This window comes from Pleurodeles waltl, chromosome 9, assembly GCF_031143425.1.
Source record: "Pleurodeles waltl isolate 20211129_DDA chromosome 9, aPleWal1.hap1.20221129, whole genome shotgun sequence".
NCBI lineage: Eukaryota > Metazoa > Chordata > Amphibia > Caudata > Salamandridae > Pleurodeles > Pleurodeles waltl.
Genome location: NC_090448.1, coordinates 1,086,267,896 through 1,086,282,039, shown reverse-complemented (window position 1 = coordinate 1,086,282,039; position 14,144 = coordinate 1,086,267,896). Strand labels below are relative to the sequence as shown.

Genomic DNA, 14,144 nt, shown 5'->3' with positions numbered 1-14,144 from the left:
TGGGGGGGAGGCACCAAACACACCCTCAGTGGCACAAGAGCAACCAGGTACAGGGAGCAAACAGAGTGCCGGGAGCCCAATGCTTTTCAACGGGGGAACCCCAGGGGTCAGAAAGATGCTGCAGGATGGGTCCAAGGGGGTCGGTTGCGGTAAACCAAAGGCTGGACAAGTAGAAGAGGCGCCCATTGGACATTGCTGGACCATTAGCTGTATTCCCCAAGGCCAAGGGGCTGCAGGTGCAGGGTTTCCTTTGGGCGGCAGGAATCCTTGTCGGAGCCGGTCACGGCCAGGGGGTTCCTCCAAATTCAGGGAGCAGGCGTCGTCGTGTTGGCCAGGAGGGGTCAACCCAGGGTGGACTCAAGGTTGGAATCACCTTAGGACCTTCTCAGGATCGGTGGCCCACCTAGACGTGGGCCGTAGGCATCTGGTGCACAATGCACATGGCTCGCAGATCTGTGGCGGTTCGATATTTCTTGTGGACAGGGTCACTGTCCTCAGGAGTTCTTGGTCTTCTGCTGGGCAGGAAGTCCTCTGGGGGTTTATAGTGCTAGCTGGTTATGCAGGATGTGTTGCCTTTTTGTAGCAGGACTCTTGAAGCTGTAAACAGGCCAGTAGGGCGAGGGCACATTCCTATCGCTATTGGCTCCTCTCCTCCAAAGCAAGATGGAGGATTCTGCAAGGGGGTGGGTCATTTCAGCTCCAGACACCTTAGGGGTGGGGTCCCAGCTGCAGTGGTCACTCCTCCTTGTTTTTCCTAATGTTCACGCCAGACGTGCCACCAAAAGTGGGGCTTGGTCCGGGGGTGGGCATCTCCACTAGCTGGAGGGCCCTGGGGCACTCTAACAGGAGGCCCAAGCCTTTGAGTCTCACTGCCAAGTGTTGCAGTTCCTGCAGGGGGGATGTGAAAAGCACCTCCACCTACAGCAGGCTTTGTTCCTGACCCTAGAGTGCACAAATACAGGGAGTGCAGAATTATTAGGCAAGTTGTATTTTTGAGGATTAATTTTATTATTGAACAACAACCATGTTCTCAATGAACCCAAAAAACTCATTAATATCAAAGCTGAATATTTTTGGAAGTAGTTTTTAGTTTGTTTTTAGTTTTAGCTATGTTAGGGGGATATCTGTGTGTGCAGGTGACTATTACTGTGCATAATTATTAGGCAACTTAACAAAAAACAAATATATACCCATTTCAATTATTTATTATTACCAGTGAAACCAATATAACATCTCAACATTCACAAATATACATTTCTGACATTCAAAAACAAAACAAAAACAAATCAGTGACCAATATAGCCACCTTTCTTTGCAAGGACACTCAAAAGCCTGCCATCCATGGATTCTGTCAGTGTTTTGATCTGTTCACCATCAACATTGCGTGCAGCAGCAACCACAGCCTCCCAGACACTGTTCAGAGAGGTGTACTGTTTTCCCTCCTTGTAAATCTCACATTTGATGATGGACCACAGGTTCTCAATGGGGTTCAGATCAGGTGAACAAGGAGGCCATGCCATTAGATCTCCTTCTTTTATACCCTTTCTTGCCAGCCACGCTGTGGAGTACTTGGACGCGTGTGATGGAGCATTGTCCTGCATGAAAATCATGTTTTTCTTGAAGGATGCAGACTTCTTCCTGTACCACTGCTTGAAGAAGGTGTCTTCCAGGAACTGGCAGTAGGACTGGGAGTTGAGCTTGACCCCATCCTCAACCCGAAAAGGCCCCACAAGCTCATCTTTGATGATACCAGCCCAAACCAGTACTCCACCTCCACCTTGCTGGCGTCTGAGTCGGACTGGAGCTCTCTGCCCTTTACCAATCCAGCCACGGGCCCATCCATCTGGCCCATCAAGACTCACTCTCATTTCATCAGTCCATAAAACCTTAGAAAAATCAGTCTTGAGATATTTCTTGGCCCAGTCTTGACGTTTCAGCTTGTGTGTCTTGTTCAGTGGTGGTCGTCTTTCAGCCTTTCTTACCTTGGCCATGTCTCTGAGTATTGCACACCTTGTGCTTTTGGGCACTCCAGTGATGTTGCAGCTCTGAAATATGGTCAAACTGGTGGCAAGTGGCATCAGGCAGCTGCACGCTTGACTTTTCTCAGTTCATGGGCAGTTATTTTGCGCCTTGGTTTTTCCACACGCTTCTTGCGACCCTGTTGACTATTTTGAATGAAACGCTTGATTGTTCGATGATCACGCTTCAGAAGCTTTGCAATTTTAAGAGTGCTGCATCCCTCTGCAAGATATCTCACTATTTTTGACTTTTCTGAGCCTGTCAAGTCCTTCTTTTGACCCATTTTGCCAAAGGAAAGGAAGTTGCCTAATAATTATGCACACCTGATATAGGGTGTTGATGTCATTAGACCACACCCCTTCTCATTACAGAGATGCACATCACCTAATATGCTTAATTGGTAGTAGGCTTTCGAGCCTATACAGCTTGGAGTAAGACAACATGCATAAAGAGGATGATGTGGTCAAAATACTCATTTGCCTAATAATTCTGCACTCCCTGTACTTTCACCCCATGGGGCCGGAATCTTGCTTGTTAGTGGCAGTCTAGCACAGATCCGTCAGCCTTACAATAAGGGGTTGGGTTAAATACAGGGGGCCCTCTGTGTGCATTACACAATAAATACAACACTGGCATCAATGTGGGTTTATTGTGCTAAGAAGTTTGATACCAAACTTCCCAATCTTCAGTGATGCCACCATGGAGCTGTGGAGTTCGTACTGACAAACTCCCAGCCCATGTACTTAATATGGGCACACTGCACTTACATTGTCCTAGAATTGACTTGGCTACTGTGGAGGCATATTGCTCTTGCAGTTATGCCCTCACCTATGGTGTAGTGCAGTGGTTCCCAACCTGTGGTCTGGGGACCCCTGGGGGTCCGTGAAGCCTCTTCAGGGGGTCTGCGACTGCTTAGAAAATTAAATAATATTACCAGATTAGGTCTCCGCCTTTCAATAATAGCTCAGTGGAGGGGTCCCCGTACTCCAAAAAAGATTCAATGGGGGACCCCAGGCTCCAGTAACAATAAAGTAGCGGTCCACAGAAGGCAAAAGGTTGGGAACCACTGGTGTAGTGCATCCTGTCCTAGGGCTGTAAGGCCTGCTAGAGGGGTGACTTACCTATGCCACAGACAGTGACTGGTAGGCATGGCACCCAGAAAGGGATGAAATGCCAACTTTACATTTTTCTCCCCACCAGCACACACAAGCTGCAATTGCAGTGTGCATGTGTTTGGTGAGGGGTCCCTTAGGGTGGCATAAGACATCCTGCAGCCCTTAGGGACCCTCCCTAGCCACAGAGCCCTTGGTACCACTGGTACATTGTGCTAGGAAATTAGCTGTGTGCCAACTGTGGAAACAATGGTACAGTTTAGGGAAAGTACACTGGTACTGGGTCCTGGTTAGCAAGATCCCAGCACACATTCAGTCAAGTTAGCATCATCACAAATCATAAAGTAAGAGTGTGTGTGTGTTGGGGGGGAAGTGGAGTGTGTGTGTGTTGGGGGGGAAGTGGAGTGTGTGTGTGTGTGTTGGGGGGGAGTGGAGTGTGTGTGTGTGTGTGTGTGTGTGTGTGTGTGTGTTGGGGGGGGGGGAGGGAGCGGGGGAGTGGAGTAACCATGCCAAAAGAGGCACTTACCTACACCCCTGTCCCACAATTCCTATGCATTCAATCACAAAACTGGCCACCTCTGAAATTTCGTGTCCAGCTAGCAGTAACCCACCTGACTACATCATTTTCCTGCCCTCCAAAGGTGCCAAGTGGGCTCTAGATGGGGGGTGCGCACAGAAGTGAGTCTCGGGTGGCAGAAACCAGTAAGAAAGCACACCAGAGACTGGCAGGTTTTCAGGGGGCACCTCTAACGGTACCTTTGAGAGCATGTATTGATAAATCCATCACAGGAATCTATGTGGGATATCAATACAAGATGTTTGATACCAAACATCACTATCTTCAGTGAAGCCATCATGTAGCTGGAGAACTCGTATTGACCAGTGTCCAGCACATGCATTTAAAATGCTTCCCAGGTCCATAACTATGTCTGAGAATATGCAAAGAAATAGGAGAGGCATCTCTGCTCTTGTAATATAATGCACCCTGCCATAGGAGTGTCCGGACTGCTGTACGGGTGACTTACAAATATTGCATGCAGTATTAGGGGACATGGAACACAGGCTGTGTGCCATGACGTCTTTTTACTTTTTTCTGCACCAATAAACGCAGCCTGTAATGGCAGCCTTCCACGTGTGTGGTGAGGGGTCCTTCAGGGTGACAATTTGTGCTGCAGCCCCTAGAGACCCTCTTTAGCACCTCAGGCCCTAGGTACCAGGGGTAACATTTACTAGGGACTTACAGGGGGTGCTAAAGGATTTGCCAATTGGGGAAAACAATTGTACAGATTAGGGAAAGAGATCGGACACTGGACACCTGTTTAGTAGGAAACCAGTGCATTTTAAGTCGAAATCACATTAGATACCAGGCAAAAGTGTGAATGTGTGTGTGGGAGGGTGGGGTGGGGGGGAATACTGTAGTTAACCCCTATATGGCAAAGCTGAGAAGGAATTCTGTTACAACAGTGGTAAGTTAAAAGATGCCCACGCTATATTAACTTCTACAGGTCCATTAAGACAAGTGTCTTTTTGAGAGGATGCGTATAACTTTCTGGCATTTGGTGAACCTTCTCAGCCTATTTAACATAAATTTAGGCTTCAGTTTCACTACAATGGTTGCCTAAATGTAGACGGGTGCTGCCACGGAAATCTTGCCCATTCCATTGATGACCTCCTTTTGTCTCTCTGGTGGAAGTAATATGACCTGCAAGGGGGCAGAACACTAGGTCCTATAGTTCATAACTGGTTGCAAAGGGATCACAAGTATAGAGAAGGAGTTCTTGAAAATGGGACTTTCCTAACTCCAGATGTGAACCAGCAAAGATGGGGACAACACTTAAAAAACATTTATACTTTTAATAATCTGATACAGCAAATAAGCAACTGGAATAAGCCATGACGAAAGGTTCCATAGCAGTGAGATTAAAAGAGGAATCAGAAATTCTTACGATAATCACTCAAAAATGAAACAAATTGAAAAGAACATCTAAAAACACAGAGTCTAGCAAAATAAGTTTGAATGCAACAGTGAGTTCACCAAAATGAACGGTGTGTAATATATGGAAAATGCCAATAAACCAGTAGACATCTGTTCATGGCATGTAGTGCTGCAGATTCACATACTTTGCTTAAGTCCGCCATCTAGTGTTAGGCTCAGAGTGTTACAAGTTGGTTTTCTTCTAAGAAGCTTTTTCGGGTCACAAGATCGAGTGACTCCTCCTCTCAGTGATAGTGCCCATGGGCATAAAGTCCTTTGTTAGATTGTTTCCCTGTAGAAGGGTGAAGTATGGAGTGAAGAAATGTGTGTATATGGAAAACGTCACTTTCCCAGTGTACATCTGTTCGTGGCATGTAGTGCTGCAGATTCACATGCTATGCATATCCATTCCGACAGAGTGTTACAAGTTGTTGTACTTCTAAGAAATCTTTTCGGAGTCACAGGATCGAGTGTTCCATTGTGCATGGGCATCGACTGCATTGTTAGATTGTTATCCCGCAGAGGGTGAAGACAGGAGTGATAGAGTATATAAAAGAAAAGAGATGTAGATGCAAATGTACATGTATATACATGTGTACAAATGTTAGTAACTTAAACGACTACAGACTACCGGGGAGGAGGGAGGGTGCATGTGAATCTGCAGCACTACATGCCATGAACAGATGTACACTGGATAAGTGACACTTTCCGTTCTATGGCATGTGTAGCTGCAGATACACATCCCATGCATAGACTACAAAGCAGTTAGTCCACCCAAAAAGCGGTGGCTAGCCTGTAGGAGTTGAAGTTGTTTGGAATAATGTCTTTAAGACAGCTTGGCCTACAGTGGCTTGTTGCTGTGAGAAAACATCAACACAGTCGTGTTTTGTAAATCTATGAGGTGTTGACCATGTAGCTGCTTTACATATATTAACCATTTGTATGTTTCCTAAAAAAGCCATTCTTGCACCCTTCTTTCTTGTAGAATGTGCTTTAGGAGTGATCAAAAGTTCTCTTTTTGCTTTGATATAACATGTTTGTATACATCTAACAATCCCTCTTGCTGTACCTTGTTTTGATATAGGATTGCCTGTATGTGGTTGTTGGAAAGCAACAAAAAATTGTTTTGTTTTCCTAAAATCTTTAGTTCTGTTTATGTAGTACATAAGAGCTCTTTTGAGATCTAGGGTATGAAGAGCTCTTTCTGCCACAGAATCTGGCCGTGGAAAGAATACTAGCAATTCCACTGTTTGATTGATGTGAAAAGGAGATACTACTTTTGGTAGTAATTTTGGATTTGATCTTAGTACAACCTTATGTTTGTTGACTTGGAAAAAAGGTTCTTCAAGAGTGAATACTTGTATTTCACTAACTCTTCTTAAAGAAGTAATAGTAACAAGGAAGGCTACCTTCCATGTTAAAAGTTGAATTTGGCAAGAGTGCATGGGTTCGAAAGATGGTCCCATGAGTCTGGTAAGCACAATATTTAAATTCCATGATGGAACAAGTGGTTTTCTGAGTGGAATGATGGGTTTTAATCCTTCCATGAAGGCTTGATGAAAGGAACTCTCAATAGAGAAGTTTGTTGAATAGTTTGTAAGTATGCAGATACTGCAGTAAGGTGTAGTTCTATGGAGGAAAAAGCCAAATTTGATTTTTGTAAATTATGTAAATAGCATACAGTATCTTGTATAGATGCTGTGCGTGGATCTATGGTCTTAGATTGACAATAGTAGAAAAATATTTTCCACTTGTTTGCATAGCACTGTCTAGTAGTAGGTTTTCATGTTTGTTTAATTACTTCCATACATTCAGATGGAAGATTTAAATAACCAAATTCTTAACTTCAGGAGCCAAATCGCTAGATTGAGAGCATTGGGGTTTGGATGCCTCATTTGACCTTTGTTATGTGTTAACCAATGTGGTCTGTTTGGAGGGAGGTACTAAAGATAGGTCTAAATAGTGTTGTGTACCAAAGCTGACGTGCCCATGGTGGTGCTATGAGTATCATGTTGAGCGATGTTGGACGCAAATTGTTGACTAGAAATGGAAGGAGTGGGAGAGGGGGAAAAGCGTAAGCAAATATCCCTGACCAATTGATCCACAGAGTATTGCCCTTGGATAGGGGATGTGGGTGTCTGGATGCGAAGTTATCGCATTTTGTGTTTTCACTTGTTGAGAATAGATCTATGCCTGGTGTTCCCCACCTTTGAAAGTACTTTTGAAGTACTTGGGAGGGAATCTTCGATGCATGTGTCTGTTGGTGATTTCTGCTGAGGAGATCTGCCAATTGATTGTCTATTCCTGGAATGTATTGTGCTAGTTGATGAATTTGATTGTCCATTTCCAAATTGTTTGGGCTAGAAGGGACAGTGGAGATGAATGTGTCCCTCCCTGTTTGTTGAGCTAATACATGGTTGTCATGTTGTCTGTTTTTATGAGAACATTCTCATGTTGAAATGCTTTTAGGGCAAGGAACACAGCTAATAATTCTAAGTGGTATATGTGTAGCTGTTTCTGTTTGACATCCCATTGTCCTTGAATGGTCTGATTGTTTAGGTGAGCTCCCCAACCAATTATTGATGCATCTGTTGTAATTATGGTCTGAGGCACAGGGTCTTGAAACAAACGCCCCTTTATTAAATTGCTGAGATTCCACCATTGAAGGGACATGTGTTTGGAGGTCCATCAACACTAGATATTAAAGTTGACTGTGTGCTTGTGACCATTGTTGTGCAAGGCACTGTTGTAAGGGCCTCATGTTTAATTTTGCATGTGGGACTATTGCTATGCAAGATGCCATCATTCCTAAAATCTTCATGATAAATCTTACAGTGTATTGTTGATTTGGCTGTATGAGTGGTATTAAATTTTGGAAAGCTTGTATCCTTTGTATGTTTGGGTACACTAGAGCTAGTTGAGTATTTAGGATAGCACCTAGATACGGTTGTACTTGTGCTGGTTGAAGGTGTGACTGTTGGTAGTTTATAGAAAACCCTAGAGTGTGCAGAGTTTCTATCACATAACAAGTATGTTTTTAGCATTGTGTGAGACTGTTTGATTTTATTAGCCAATCATCTAGATATGGAAATACATGGATGTGTTGTCTTAAATATGTCACTACTACTGCTAGACACTTTGTGAACACTCTTGGAGCTGTTGGTATGCCAAATGGCAACACTTTGAACTGCCAGTGTTTTCCTGCTATGACAAACCTGAGGTACTTTCTGTGAGCTGGGTATCTGGAAATATGCATCTTGCAGAGTTATTATGTGAAATTGCTCTGACAAGATGTATAGATTGAGGGGCCTCAGGTCTAATATGGGCCTGAGGGTGCCATCTTTTTTTGGAATTAGGAAGTATAATGACTATACTCCTGTTCCTTGTAGAGACTGTGGTACTAATTCTATTGCTTGAGTAGTAGAGATTGAACCTCTTGTTGTAACAGAACTGTATGTTCTGGGGACAACTTGTGATATCTTGGTGGAATGTTTGGAGGGGTATTTATCAATTCTAGACAATAGCCATTGCGGATAATTGATAATACCCAGATGTCTGTGGTGATATTTTGCCAATGAGAGTGGAATTGCTATAGTCTTCCCCAAACAGGAGATGTGTGGAGTGGAAGAGAGGGAAGGAAGTCACTGTTTAGGTTGTGTTGTTTGTTTAGAGGTTTGGAATTTACCTCTATTCCTAAAGTATTGACCTCTATATGTTCCTCTAAACCCACCTCGTTGATACTGGGTTTGATGAGGTTGCTTTGTTTGCAAGGTAGAACCCTCTGAGGATTGTGCTTTAAAACCTCCTCTAAACTATGGTCTGCGAATTTAACCTCTATATGCTGTGGTGCGCAAAGCGCCCATTGCTTTCGCAGTGTCCGATTCCTTTCTCAGTTTTTCAAATGTAGTGTCCACATCTGGGCCAAAAAGGTGTTTCTTATCAAAAGGCATGTTAAGTACAGCCTGTTGAATTTCTGGTTTAAAACCAGAGGCGTGTAGCCATGCGTGTCTTCTGATTGTGATGGCTGTGCTTACGCTCCTTGCAGCTGTATCAGCAGCATCAAGGGCAGATTTTATTTGATTATTACTAATGGCTTGCCCTTCCTCTACCACTTGTTTTGCCTTCTTTTAGTGTTCTTTTGGGAGATGCTGTATAATATCCTGCATTCCATCCCAATGGGCCCTATCACAGCGAGCTAGCAGTGATTGAGAATTGGCAGTTCTCCATTGATTTGCTGCCTGTGAAGCAACTCTTTTCCCCGCTGCGTCAACTTTTCTGCTCTCTTTATCAGAAGGTGCATCTCCTGAAGACTGGCTATTTGCCCTCTCATGCTGCACTGACTGCTACTGAATCAGGAGGCACCTGATGAATAATATAACCTGGGTTATAAGGTGCAGGCGTATATTTTTCCTCTATTCCAGGTGTGCTAATCCTAACTTTACAGGCTCGCTAAAAATTTGGTCTGCGTGTTTTACCATGCCTGGTAACATTGGGAGGCACTGGTATTTGGAATGTGTTGAAGATAGTGTATTAAATAAAAAATCTTCCAATGGCTCTGAATGCATGGTTACCCCATGGTAAGTTGCAGCCCAGGATATGACCTGGTTGTATGCAGTGGTATCTTCTGGTGGAGATGGTTTTGATGGGTAAGTATCTGGGTCATTATCTGGGATGGGATCAGGGTCATAAAGATCCCATGGGTCTGCTATATCTTCTTGTGAATAAAATGAGTGTGTTGGACAAGGCATTGGTGGAGGGCTGGTGTGAGGTGAGATAGATAATTGGGGAGAATGAGGAGGAGAAGTACGAAGAGGTATTGGCTTCTCCTTTTGTTTTTGCACCTTTGCTGGTGGCTGTACAGTGTCCAGTTTCTCTTGGAAAGCCAGCTTCCTATTTGTTTTTAAAGGAGGTGCAGTAACAATCCTTCCTGTATCTTTATGGATGTGTAGCCTCCATTGTCTCTCATCCATAATTTGTGGAATGGGATCAATATCTGACTCTTTCTCAGAGGTTTTATGGGTTTCTCTCAATTTTTGTGAAAGTCCTTCTTCCTCTGTATATGAGGTTTTTTTTAGGTTCCAAAGTTTGTTTTTTCGGTACCGAAAATGATGTGGAAGGTCTCGGCTCCGAAGCAGACTGACGAATTTTCGACTCCAAAGCTGTTTTTTTTTTTTGCTGGAGTCCGAAATGGAGCCTTTGATAGTTTTACTCGACTCCGAAGTTGACGGAGTTTTTTTTTTCGGTGCCGACCCCGAAGGACAGTCGCTGACAGTCTGTTTTCGGGCCCAATCATGGCCTTCCGGCAGTGGTGTAACCAAGGCCTTAGAATGTTTTTTGTGCACGGGTGTAGGGGCAGACGTACTCACATGTTGGCCAGCTGTGATGGGTCTGTCGTCCTTGGATTCCTGTTCGGAGTCTGTGTCTCAGATGCAGACTGCTGTCTGCGCCTGCTCTTCTGTAGTGACATTGAGATGTTCACTGCTTTTCAACGCCATTTCAAATCTTCGGGCTCTGTGATCTCTGGAGGAAAACTGTGAGGCCTGTCGATCAATTTGTTCAAAAAAGACTCTCAATGGTCTGGAGAAAGGCACAAGTTACAAACCAAGTGCTGGTCTGTATAGGTATACTTTGCGTGGGGCCGAGGACAGAATCAGAATGGAGTCTGATCTATCAGGCTTTCCATGGGGTAGGGCCGAATATGCCCGAGATGGGAGCACGCGCCCTAAAGGGCGAACAAAAATAAGTTTCTGACGATACCACCGGTTTGGTGCTAGATGGAGAACGCGATCGAAGCAATACCGACGAAAAGGAAGGTTTTCAAAGGTTTTCCGTATCAAAATCTCGGAGCGAGAGGAAACACGTCCGAACCCGATGGCGGAAAGAAAACAATCTAACAATGGAGTCGATGCCCATGTGCAATGGAATTGAGAGGAGTCACTCCATCCTGTGACTCCGAAAAGACTTCTCAGAAGAAAAACAACTTGTAACACTCCGAGACCAACACTAGATGTCGGAATGGATATGCACAGCATGTGTATCTGCAGCTACACATGCCATCGAACATATATATATATATATATATATATATATATATATATATATATATATATATATATATATATATATGGAAAATGTCACTTACCCAGTGTACATCTGCTCGTTGCATGTTCCGCTGCAGATTCACATGCTGTGCAGAGGTCCTGCCATCTAGTGTTGGGCTCGGAGTGTTACAAGTTGTTTTTCTTCGAAGAAGTCTTTTCGAGTCACAGGACTGAGAGACTCCTCCTTTTCGGCTCCACTGCGCATGGGCATCGACTCCATCTTAGATTGTTTTCCCGCAGAGGGTAAGGTAGGAGTGATAGAGTGAGAATAGAAAGATGTCCATGCAATGGAATAGAGATGTATGTACAACGTTTAAATAAAGGAATGTTTATATACATATGTACAAATTTTAATTATAACTTAAACGGCTACAAGCTCCCGGGGAGGAGGGAGAGTGCATGTGAATATGCAGCGGAACATGCCCCCAACAGATGTACACTGGGTAAGTGACATTTTCCGTTCGGTGGCATGTGTAGCTGTAGATACACATGCTATGCATAGACTACAAAGCAGTAATCCTCCCCAAAGCGGTGGTTAGCCTGTAGGAGTTGAAGTTGTCTGAAATAATGTTCTTAGTACAGCCTGTCCTACTGTGGCTTGTTGTGTTGCTAACACATCTACACAGTAATGCTTAGTAAATGTATGAGGTGTGGACCAAGTGGCTGCCTTACAGATATCTGTCATTAGTATGTTTCCCAGAAAGGCCATTGTGGCGCCTTTCTTCCTAGTGGAGTGCGCTTTTGGCATAATAGGTAGATCTCTTTTTGCTTTGATATAGCAGGTCTGAATAGATTTCACTATCCATCTGGCAATGCCTTGTTTGGATATTGGATTTCCTGCATGAGGTTTTTGGAAGGCTACAAACAACTGTTTTGCGAAACTGTTTTGTTCTATCAATGTGATACATTAGTGCTCTTTTAATGTCTGATGTATGTAAGGCTCTTTCGGCTACTTAGTCTGGTTGTGGAAAAAAGACTGGGAGTTCCACTGTTTGGTTTAGGTGGAACAGTGATATAACTTTTGGTAAGAATTTGGGATTTGTACGGAGAACCACTTTATGTTTATGTATTTGTATAAAGGGTTCTTGTATAGTAAATGCCTGTATTTCACTTACTCTTCTAAGAGATGTGATAGCTATTAGGAAGGCTACCTTCCAGGTTAAGTATTGCATCTCACAAGAGTGCATGGGTTCAAATGGTGGACCCATGAGTCGTGTTAATACAATATTGAGGTTCCACGAGGGAACTGGTGGTGTTCTCGGGGGTATGATTCTTTTTAGAAGAAAATGCTAGTTTAGATTTTTGTAAGTGTAATAAGTAGCTTACAATGTTTTTTGTGGAAGCATGTAGTGGTTGAATTTGATTATTATGACAGTAATAAACAAATCTTTTCCATTTGTTTGCGTAACAATGTCTTGTAGTCGGTTTTCTAGCTTGTTTAATGACCTCCATACATTCTTGTGTAAGGTCTAAATGTCAAAATTCTAAGACTTCAGGAGCCAGATTGCTAGATTGAGCGATGCTGGATTCGGGTGTCTGATCTGTTGTTTGTGTTGAGTTAACAGATCTGGTCTGTTTGGTAGTTTGACATGAGGTACTACTGATAGGTCTAGTAGTGTTGTGTACCATGGTTGGCGAGCCCAGGTTGGTGCTATTAGTATTAGCTTGAGTCTGTTTTGACTCAATTTGTTTACCAGATAAGGAAGGAGTGGGAGAGGGGGAAAAGCATAAGCAAATATCCCTGACCAACTCATCCATAACGCATTGCCCTTGGACTGAGGGTGTGGATACCTAGACGCGAAGTCTTGGCATTTTGAGTTTTCTTTTGTTGCGAAGAGGTCTATTTCTGGTGTTCCCCAGCGTAGAAAGTAAGTTTGTAGTATCTGGGGAAGAATTTCCCATTCGTGTGTTTGCTGGTGAGCTCGACTGAGATTGTCTGCCAAATGGTTTTGAATCCCTGGTATGTATTGTGCTATTAGGCGAATGGGATTGTGAATCTCCCAATGCAAAATCTTTTGTGCTAAGAGGCACAGTTGTGAGGAGTGTGTCCCTCCTTGTTTGTTTAGGTAATACTTGGTCTTGGTTTAAATTTATAGGATTCCACCATTGTAAGGAAATGCCTCCTTGGCATGGTTACCCCCTGACTTTTTGCCTTTGTGGATGCTAAGTTTTGATTTGAAAGGGTGCTGAAGCCTGCTAACCAGGCCCCAGCACCAGTGTTCTTTCCCTAACCTGCACTTTTGTCTTCCACAATTGGCACACCCTGGCATCCAGGTAAGTCCCTTGTAACTGGTAACCCTGGTACCAAGGGCCCTGATGCCAGGGAAGGTCTCTAAGGGCTGGAGCATATCTTATGCCACCTGGGGACCCCTCACTCAGCACAGACACACTGCTTGCCAGCTTGTGTGTGCGAGTGGGGATAAAAAGACTAAGTCGACATGGCACTCCCCTCAGGGTGCCATGCCAACCCCACACTGCCTATGAAGTATAGGTAAGACACCCCTCTAGCAGGCCTTACAGCCTTAAGGCAGGGTGCACTATACCATAGGTGAGGGCATAAGTGCATGAGCACTATGCCCCTACAGTGTCTAAGCAAAACCTTAGACATTGTAAGTGCAGGGTAGCCATAAGAGTATATGGTCTGGGAGTCTGTCATGCACGAACTCCACAGCACCATAATGGCTACACTGAAAACTGTGAAGTTTGGTATCAAACTTCTCAGCACAATAAATGCACACTGATGCCAGTGTACATTTTATTGTGAAATACACCCCAGAGGGCACCTTAGAGGTGCCCCCTGAAAACCTTAACCGACTATCCGTGTAGGCTGACTAGTTCTAGCAGCCTGCCACACACCAGACATGTTGCTGGCCACATGGGGAGAGTGCCTTTGTCACTCTATGGCTAGTAACAAAGCCTGTACTGGGTGGAGATGCT

At 44.0% G+C, this 14,144-nt stretch overlaps 1 protein-coding gene across 4 annotated transcripts in view; it reads right to left on the bottom strand.

Moving 5' to 3' along the window:
• Nucleotides 1-14,144, bottom strand: part of MGA (MAX dimerization protein MGA) — a 782,199-nt gene that overhangs the window by 500,498 nt on the left and 267,557 nt on the right. The gene's annotated exons all lie outside the window — the stretch shown is intronic.